Source organism: Diceros bicornis, chromosome 15 (genome assembly GCF_020826845.1).
Source record: "Diceros bicornis minor isolate mBicDic1 chromosome 15, mDicBic1.mat.cur, whole genome shotgun sequence".
In the NCBI taxonomy this organism is placed as follows: Eukaryota; Metazoa; Chordata; class Mammalia; order Perissodactyla; family Rhinocerotidae; genus Diceros; species Diceros bicornis.
Window position 1 is genome coordinate 21,123,343 of NC_080754.1, and position 10,724 is coordinate 21,134,066.

General features: G+C 41.7%; 1 non-coding gene across 1 annotated transcript; it reads right to left on the bottom strand.

Moving 5' to 3' along the window:
* Positions 1-10,345: 10,345 nt before the first annotated feature.
* LOC131415092 (U6 spliceosomal RNA) lies at positions 10,346-10,452 on the bottom strand. Its single transcript, XR_009222325.1, has one exon. It is a non-coding gene; the product is annotated as a U6 spliceosomal RNA (small nuclear RNA).
* Between the last annotated feature and the right edge of the window lie 272 nt (positions 10,453-10,724).

Consider the following 10,724-nt stretch of genomic DNA (forward strand, 5'->3'; position numbering starts at 1 on the left):
GCCCCTCCTCGTAGCCCCTGGTAACCATTATTCTACTTTCTGTCTATGATTCTACTCTTCTAGAATATCTTATGCAATCATACAATATTTGTCCTTTTGTATCTGGCTTATTTCATTTAGCATAATGTGTTCAAGTTTCACCCATGTTGTAGCATGTGTCAGAATACCCTTCATTTTTAAGACTAATAGTCCATTGTATGTATAAAGCATATTTTGTTTATCGATTCATCCATCATTGGACACTTGGGTTGCTTTCACCTTTTGGCTGCTGTAAATAACGCTGCTATGAACATGGGTGTACAAATATCTGTTCGGGAGTTTTTTTAAAAACCTAAGTCAATGTGCTGTGGAAGGAAACTGCTGACTTGCTAATTTGCTCTCCACTCTGCAGTAAAGGCAGGGCGAACGATGTAAACAGCAGGCTGCAATTGCTCTGTCTGGGCCAAGTCACCCAGGTCATCAGAGAGAAGGCTTCGGCCTTTGTCCAGGCTGTGGAAATGCAGCCACAGGACAAGTGATGCAACGTGAATACTCACATCCATGCTATATTTTCTGCTCTGGCCACCGCACTCAGTAGGTGAATAACATGTCTGAAGAACCTTCCGCAATACGCAGGCTTAGAGTTCTTTTTTATTTTTATTTTTTCCAAAACCCAAGCCCCCTCTTTCCTTTACTCCCTCCCTTGACTCCACCCAGGTTCCTGGCAAGAACCTCCCGTAGAGACAGTCTTACCCTGAGCTATATTAGGCTGTATTTCCTGTGCCTTTGGCTTCACGTTGTTGTGACGCGGTTGCCGTCCTGGGAGGCATTGCTTAGCACATGGTTCTTCCTACTTTTCCTTGCTGCTTGTTGCCTTTCTTCTGTGTGTGTGTAAATTATCTCATGCCTCTGTGATGAAAATCCCGCGCTGTGTTGCTGATGCTGCCGGGTCTTAGCCTGATCCGACCTGCTTTTCCTGTCCTCATCCTCTCGGTTTGGCTTTTGGCCACAGCCCTGTGGCTTTTTGCTAATATCTTCTTATTTTAAAGCCCCATTAGACTCTCTCACATTTTATTTTGCTCCATCGGAGACTTTAGATCATTATCTTAAATGGAAAACCAGTTTCCTTTATTCTAAATTAATCCTAAAAATAAATACAGTGAGAACATAATGTTTAAAATTCTAACTAGATAATGTGGCTTGTTGAAGGCTTTATGCCCCAGACCTATCTTTTCCTTATTAAAAAGGGAAAATGAGCAGGTGTGAGAGAGATGTCAAAAGCTTATCAACACCAGAGACTTTCTTCTGTATGCACTCAGTGGATTGGAAAAAAATTAAAATATGAATAGCTTTCTCACCATGAGATTTAATGCTCTTTGATGCTGGCTGTAAGTAAGTGCTACCTTAAACCATCTCGCCCAGGGCTCCACGGCCCACACTTTGGGAAACCTGGCTTTAAGTAGGTGGGATGTGTGTGGGCTTAGGAAAAAGGGAGAGGTAACAAGGAAACTTGCTCAATGGCAGGGCAAGGCAAAGCGTGGGTCTCCCCTCCACACCCACGTCACTCGCAACCTCTGCTGAGATCTTTTCATGAGCAGTGACTATTACCGAAGTAAGTCAATCCAACAGTCAGATTCACCACCAAGTGCAAGATGCTGTGCTAAGTGTTACAGGGAATAAAAACATAATGAAAAAGACTCAGCCCCTGTGCTCAAGTGGCACTACAGACAGGATTTCCAGACCCCTCCTCTCTCTGGTCACTCTACTCTGGATACGTTGTTTGTCCTGCAGTCCCAGGACTGAGCTTGGTACTCCAGGCCTTCCTCCCGCAGCGTACACCAGGGGTACAATATCACTTGTTCTTCATTATGATCCCCCATTAATTCAGCTCAAGAATCGCTTTAGGGTTAACTATAATTCTTCAACTTTTAAAAATCTGTATTCTTATTGATCCAACTTACCTTCTTTCTTGTGGATTGATTTTGTGAACATGAATGAAATTTCCATGTAACCCAATTCCATTACATATTATTGTTGTCTCTCCAATCTGTCAGGAATTTTTTGTATCCTGATTTTAATCTTTAAAAATATTTAGCTCTCCCTCCAAGCTTTATGTCATTTTTATATATATAAAATTTATATATTTATTATATATATAATATATATATGACATTTTTTATAGACTCCTTTTTTATATCTATATCCAAGAACTTGAAAGGAGAAGGTCGAGGATAGGGCCCCTACTTCTAGAAGCTTTCTTAAGATTAATCAGTACTCTGGGTCTGAACCTTCACATATATTTCTAACTCATGTTCATCTTGACTATTTATACATTATAAGAAAAGTTTTAATACTTTATATCTACAATGACCCCCTGATTTGCGAGAGAGAGAGAGGTAGAGAGACAGAGAGAAAGAGAGAGAGAATAGGACTAATTAAGCTCTGGCATGGTTTAATTTCCAGGAACCCATGCAAATTCCTAGTAATTGCTACTCCATTTCCTAAATATAGACAAGCCACATTTTTAGTGATTTGTTGCTGGACTTTGCTGGGACTCAACATCCAACTTCCTGATCTCTACTTTCAGGAATATCTGCTTTCCCTCTTTTTGCTTACTGGAGCAAATGTACCAACGCACATCTTCTAACTCTCTTCTCCTTGGGATTATTTAGTGATTACTGAACAAAGACCCCAGTCACCCCCAAGGTCTTTCTAAAGCAAGATTGTAGTTCAGGGTCTGGGTACCAGGGTTCATTTAAAGCAGCTGGATGATCTCTTTTCAATCTTGGTCTTCATATTAATTTCCCCAAAAAATCCACCCCACCTACTTTATATGTTTTTTAAATTACAAAAGCAATACATGTTCATTTTAACAAATCAAACTGTAGACCCACAATTACTATGGCCCTGAGGTAATCAATGTTAATAGCTTGGTGTATGTCCTTCTATACATTTCTCCATGTTAATACAAATATATATGCACAAAGTTGTTTTTTGTTTTTTGGGTTTCCTAACAATGTGAAATCATAGCACACATATCACTCTGCAATTTTCCTTTGTCACTTAACAATATATCATGAATATCCCTCCTGGTACTATACATAGATCTAATTTATTTACTGGATGTATAATATTCCACAGTATGGATATGCTATAATTTAGCCAACCATTTTCTTTGTGGTAGATATTAAGGTTGTTTCCAGTTATTTTCAACTACAAATAATGCTGCAATAAATATGTTTATACATCTATTCTCACACTGGTGCCTTCATTTCTATATGAGAGATTTCTTTGGTGAGAATTGTTAGGTGAAACAGATATGTGAAAAGGTAAATAATGCTGGATTATTTTCCAAAAATGTCATACCAGTTCGCATACACTCTGACAATGGTTGAAAGAAATTGTTTCCTTGCAATTATTTATTCAAGTTTTTGTCTCCCTAAGATAAGTAACCCAAGTCACTAAATTTATTTTCTGGAGTTACCATATGGGGTTCAGCTGGTTCCAAGTTGGCCAACAAGTTACCCATCTTCGAAGCTGGAATGACACGCTTTCCTTCAGAAGTATAGGGGCCTGAGATTTTACTACCTTTTTAAAATGGACATTCATTCAGACACGGTAGTCTTCAGAGCAATGAAACACCCTAGGGGTGAGTTATGATGAACATTTTAAAGTAAGCCTTCTTGTTTTTTATGATTATAAAATCAACTCATCTAAAAAACTTCAGCCAATTTACATAGTTGTGAAAGAGAAAGTGAAAAGCTAAAACTTCCTGAGCATTTAGCTTGCCCTGGGTAGTGTTCTAATCCCTTTATATAAATTATTTTATGTAATCCTCCCAACAGTTCCACATATTACCTCATTTTACATATGAGAAAACTGAGGCACAGGGAAATGAAGCAACTGGGCTCTCACCACCGTGTTATACAGGTTAATTAACCTGCTCAGATTGGTTTCTAGCACTTAGATGTCTTAAGAAAACATGTCTTCTCTAAATAGAGATCTCCTCAGTCTGGCCCCACTCAACCTAAGTAAAATTATCTGCCATTTCTCCCAGTGTGCTGAAGCCAGTATCCCCTAAAACATATGTGAACAATGTCACCTCCATACCTTTGCGCCTGCTGCCCCCACCTCTCCCTTTTAGATTCTACCAGGCATTCAGGGTCCACTTCCAGTTCTATCTCCTCTAGGCAGCCTGGCCAGCCGTAAGTCATTTCAGTCAGTCTCTATGCTGCTTGCACTGGCAGGTAATAGCTTATTGCATGTACATCAGGCTTCTACGATGAGATTGTAAGGTCCTTAAAGGCAGGGACTGTATTTTCTCACTCTCTGTGTCCCCCACATTGTAAGCATGCAATAGAAGCTCCTCGAATTGAATTAAAGACAGTGTTCTAATGATGTAGACAAAGGCAAGGAGAGAAGATCAGGCACAGAGAGGCTTAGCTCTAGAGGAGGAGTTGGTGTCTTTTCATAAGTTTTAGGTGTGGCCTTTATTTATTCGTCATGTTTTTTTTTTTATATAATTTTTATTTATTTATTTTTTTCCCCCAAAGCCCCAGTAGATAGTTGTATGTCATAGCTGCATATCCTTCTAGTTGCTCTATGTGGGACACAGCCTCAGCATGGCCGGAGAGGTGTGCGCCTGGGATCTGAACCTGGGCCGCCAGCAGCGGAGCGCGTGCACTTAACCGCTAAGCCACGGGGCTGGCCCTATTCGTCATGTTTTAAAATTTCACCTGCCAGTGTTACATTTTAACCTTTAAAAATCTCTACAGGAGGAAGCTCTGGTTGTATATAAAGAAAATTGTATTGAAACATAAATCCTCCCAAACTGTTGAATTCTCTCCTGGCCATTGATCTCCTTGTTGAGTGGTCCTAAGTGACATTCTGAAAGTGACATACACTGCTTCCCCCAGCCTTAAACACACCTCTGACCTCACTCTTCGGTAGACCCAGGCCCTAGGATGAACATCACAGCCCTGCCTCTACCCCAGAGGAGGTTGGCTTCTTCCTCTTAGAGGAGAACTTGAAGGTTATGTGATTATCCCTGTGCCTGAGTCCTTCCATGCCCCCGTGACGGCCCTGACATCCTCCTGATCCTCACTATTCACCCTCACATTTATGAAGCCATAACTGCTTGCTCTATGTGGCCATTCAGTGTCCTGACAACAGCCCAAATTCATTCCATCCAAAATCATACCAATATCTCCCCCAAATTGTTCCTCCTCTGCTTATGGTAATAGCCACCGCCATCATTCAACATCCGGGCTTGAAGCCTGAATCATTTTTGACTCAGAATATCATGGTGCTCAGAAAAAAGGGTCATCTCCCTCCTTCCTCTCAATACCTGATTTACACTCAGACACTATGTCTCTTAATTTCTTCAAAATGTGTGTGACATCTGTGCCTTCCTGTCTATGCCCTCAGACATGTGGTAAGACCCTGGATTTGGCACCAACCTCTGAACTGTCTCTTTTCTGCCAGGCTCTTTCCCCTCTAGGCCATTCTGTTTACCTATGCCGGATAATTCCTTCTACAAACTCTTTAAACTTATCATTCTCCTTCTCCAAAATTTTCACTGGGTTATCCTGATGTCCTTAGAATAAGAGCTTCCTTAACTTCTTAACCTAGAATTCAGGAACTTCTGGGGCTATATCTTTATCTTTCTTCTCTGATTTCTCTCTTACTCTTTCCCACAAGAAATTCTTAGCCCCTGCTGGGTTGATCTACTATAATAATTATGATTGTGTTCTTTAAACAGCCCTTGTGTATTAGTCATCAAGCCACAGAATGTCAGAGGAGGAAACCAGGGCCCAGGAAGATCAAGGGAGTTGCCTGAAGCCAAACAGCCCCTAGGGAAGAGCACAGCTGCTCTCCCATTTATATTGTCTGGATGGCACTTGTACTGGATTTTAATAACTCTATGTGACTCTTCATTACATGTGAATGTGAGCTTTCATAACTTTTTGAAGATGAACAAGGGATAGTGTTTATCTGGAAGTAAATTCCTGTTTCTGCCTTGAAGCTCTGGGTCTCTAACATCTATCCAGGCCTAAGTCAGTAGAGAGGATCTTATTTTAGACAGAGCTGGAAGGTGAAGAGGTGGAAAGAGATCTAGGTAAATAACCTGGGAAGGGCAGCCCAATATGTGGACGTCCCTCTTCACAGCACTAGGGTTGGATGGATTCAAATAAAAATGCCCCTTCTTTCTTACAGTCACCAGCCCTCTCACAGTGTCCACTCAGCCTTCCTGGCATGGACTTGAAACTCAACCTGCCCTAACCTCAAGATCACCCCCTTTGACTCTCAACTCAATGTTCAATTCAGAAGCTGCTCTCTGCTATATGTCTTATCTGGAGAGTACAGGGAAATGTGTAAAACTGGAGACAAGTGATCACAAAACCAGAATGTTCGTTCATTCAGCAAACCTTACTGTAAGCCTTCTATGTACCAGGCACTATTCTGATGGCAATCCTCTTAATAATAACTCCAACATATCGAATGCTTACTATGTGCCAGGAATGGTTTTAAGTGCTTTAGTATATATATTGTATGTATACTATGGATATAGTACATATTGAATTCTCACAACAAGCACAGGAGATAGGATCTTTTTTTTTTAAAGATTTTTTTTATTTATTTTTTCTCCCCAAAGCCCCAGTAGATAGTTGTATGTCATAGCTGCACATCCTTCTAGTTGCTGCATGTGGGACGCGGTCTCAGCATGGCCAGAGAAGCAGCGCGTTGGTGTGCACCCAGATCCGAACCCGGGCCGCCAGCAACAGAGTGCGCACACCTAACTGCTAAGCCACGGGGCCGGCCCAATAGGATCTTTTTTTATTGCCATTTTACATATGAGCAAGCTGAGGTGTAGAGCACTTAAGTCACTAGATAACGAATGACACAAAGCTATGTGGCAGAGTTGAAATTCGAACCCTGTGGTTCTAGCTCCAGATCTTTGTATTCTTAACCTTACACTATGTTGATAGAGCATCCTAACCCAATGTCTACTTACGTCATCCCCATCTCCTTTTTGTAAAAACAATTTAACAAACATTTGCTGCTAATGGCAAGTTGTCTGGCCATGTGCTAGGTACTGAGAATGCAAATACAAATAAGGCAAGAAGGACTATTCTCTTCAGAAGCTTACACATTACTAGGATAATAATAAAAAGAGCCATCATGTGCCAGTGTTGGTGGTCTATAATTCACTTTAAAATACTTCAGCATAGACAGTGGGATAAATGAGTTATCTTTAGTTGCCATTCTAGGAATGTTTGATCAATTTTCCAAGCTAGGAATAAATACTCTAGAGGCAGTCGTCTGACATTTCATCAAAAGCTCACAGGCCAGAGGTAGCTACTATACAGTAAAGACTCATTCCTCTTCATGTCCCCATGGCCCCATCTCAAATCCTCAGAATCCCTGGGAAGCTTTTACAACTACAGATTCTAAGCCCAGGGCCCTCAGAAATTCAGTTTTAACTGGTTTGCTATGGGCCTAGTTTTATATATACTTTTTCACTTTTTTATTATGGAATATTTCAAACATATACAAAATTAGAAAGATAGAATAATGAATTTCCATGTACCTATCACCTAGCTTCAACAATTATCAACTCTCATTGCTGTCTTGTCTATGGCATTGGTATTTTTTAAAAACTTCCCAGTTTATTTTAATATGCAGCCAGGGTTGAGAACCACTGCTCTAAACAAATAATTACAGTGGGATCACTGCAAACACAGAAGTATGTATCAGACATAGTGGAAGCAATGGTGGGGATAAAGAACTCTGACCACTGAGGGAAAGGGGAGGATTTCCATGACTGTTCATGGCATCCTAGGGCTCCAGGGCTCAGCCACCCTAGTGGCAGTCCTGATGTCTGGACCCCCAGCAGGGGTGCTTCTCTAGCTGGGCCTGAGGATACCAGGCCAGGAGCTGGACTCACATGCCCACACACACAAAAAATGAAGGCCTTCTCAAACACATATATATTTAGTTGCATTAAAGTAGGGTTTACTAGATTAGATAAAGTAACACAGGGTAGATGTGAGGGTTTAAAAAAATATGTTTATGTTTGTGATGAAGAAATGACAGATGTTAAAATAATTTAAGAGCTATGAAAGGGGGAAAAGAAGAGAAATAGAAGACAAGTGGTGAATAATGAGGAATCAGGTTACAAGAAACAGAATTCAGGGAAGAAATTGGAGAAAGGAGAAGGAGTAGCCAATGTTTTCCTCTCAGACACTTCAGGGAGGAGCAGGCGAGAAGGCCAAGCTGTCCATGGGCAGGAGATGGGGGGTATCAGGCCTGAGCTCCTCGGAAGGGCCTGTAGAAACCAGACAGAAAGGATCTCCTTCCTCACGGAGAGTCAAAGAGAAAGTGTTCTGGCTTGAAGAGGGGGAAGAAGCAACAGAAAACTGGAAAGCAGAACTAGAAGTCTCTAAAATCCCAAATGTTAATCTGACCCATGTTGAAATGGTTAGCAGCTAAGTTTAACAAAGATTTAACAATTACCAACTAATTGCCAGGCATGTGGCACCATGGGAGGTGCTGGGACCACAGCAATAAGTAAGAATCTGCCCAGCCCTCAAGTGCCTAGAGAGGCAGTCTAGAGAGGGAAAGGAAAGCTGAGGGAGGTGGTCCCAGAGGACTCGGAGAGTCCTGAAGAGGGCAGGTTAATTCTGACAGGGGTGGGGTAGGTGGCAGGGAGAGTATGGGAAGGGAGGGGACATTTGTATCAGCCTTGAGGGATGAATAGGATTCAGGGTGGAGGGCCAAGGGGTAGACAGCAATTCCAGGCTGTGGAACCTCTGTCAGTTGGCAGCTGATAGCTGGCAGTCATGTGCTGTGCAGGACTCTCAGGAAAGGTCACGTCAGAGAAGTGAACCAAAAGTGAGATAAAATCCCATGATCTCCAGGGAAATTTCTGCGTGGGAAACACATGTAGGTGTAAGAATTCAATGACAATTAGAAGTGAAACTGCTGAGAACACTCCTCCAGTCATTGAGATTTGTGGGGAAGTCTACAGGAAACCAGGGTGTCAAGAATATAAAGGGAAAGAGGCACAGAACCTATAAGATGGACTCAATTTCTCACCCCCACCTTCCCCAGGTAATTCTTCTCCCTGGGTTGTCTCACAGGTGTCTACCTCTTGTTACCGTCGCCATGATGTGTTCTGGCCCTTGGTATCTCACAACCCCACTGACCATTTCATTGGCCTCAACTGTTCTAGCTTCGTGCTTTCTACTCAAGTCACTCAGATCACGGATATTTGTGAAACAGCCACACTCTGCCAGACTCTGTGGTGTGGGCTGAACACAATCTCCCTCAGCACTGCTTTGAGGGCACCATTTTCCCACTCACTTCCCACTGCCGTTTGATTAGAGCTCAGATTCCACAGCTGGTCACGAAGAGCCATTGGTTCTCGTCTTCTCCAGGCATGCCTTCCTTGTACCTTCCAGCCCTGGGACTTTGACTTACGGTTTTTCTTTCACCTGGATTGCTTCTGTCTTGCCTAGCTCTGGCAGAGCTGCACGTCACCTTCTCCATGAACCCTTCCTGATCCCAGAAACAGGAAGTGACATCTTCTGCTGAATTTCTGTAGGTCACGTAGTGGTTCCAACCACTCATGTAATGCTTTCCACAACGGCCTGTGTTTATCTGTATGTACGTCAGGGATCCAGCTTCACCTTAAACTATTTATGGGCCACAAGAAGCCTATTTACACAAGAGACTGAAGAATTTTCTGGGAAAAGATTAATCCTCAAAGGAGTCAGGCCCAGGGAGCTTGACTTAATAAGGCGTTGGCGGGGGTGGGGGGGCCTATAGCTCGTGTATCTCCTTTTCTAGACCTCGAGCTCCTTCAGGGCAGAAAACATGAATGATTCACTTAGTGAAGCATGTGGTATCCAGCATTGTGTTTGACAGCAGTGGATATTCAATAAGCGTTCATGAGAGAAAAGAATGTTTACTGCCCTCTCCACAGAGCAAATCTGACTATATGCCAGGCTTTATTGCTGAAAATATGAAGCTATAACCCAAAGATTTTCTTTTTTTTTTTTTTTAATTTTTTGTTTATTGCAGTAACATTGGTTTATAACATTGTAAAAATTTCAGGTGTACATCATTGTACTTCTGTTTCTGCATAGATTACATCATGTTCACCACCCAAATACTAATTACAACCCATCACCACACACATGTACCGAATTATCCCTTTCACCCTCCTCCCTCCCCCCTTCCCCTCTGGTAACCACCAATCCAATCTCTGTCCCTATGTGTTTGTTTATTGTTGTTATTATCTACTACTTAATGAAGGAAATCATATGGTATTTGACCTTCTCCCTCTGACTTATTTCACTTTAAAAATATGGAACGCTTCACGAATTTGCATATCATCCTTGCGCAGGGGCCATGCTAATCTTCTCTGTATCGTTCCAATTTTAGTATATGTGCTGCCGAAGCGAGCACCCCAAAGATTTTCTTTTCACATGTGTGGACCTCTAGTGTGGGGTGACTGTGAGAGGCTCACAAATCCATATCATGTCAAGAATTTTCTGTAGACTGAGTAAATACAGTGCTTTGTACATAGGTGTAATGCTATATTTCAAATATATAAAGATACTATTGTGGTTAATTTTAAAAATCCACAAATTTATCTAGAAATCTTATTGGAATCCAAATGTCTTTTGCCATTAGATATACCATTAGATAATAAAAGCACAACTTCTACCATGTAAGTT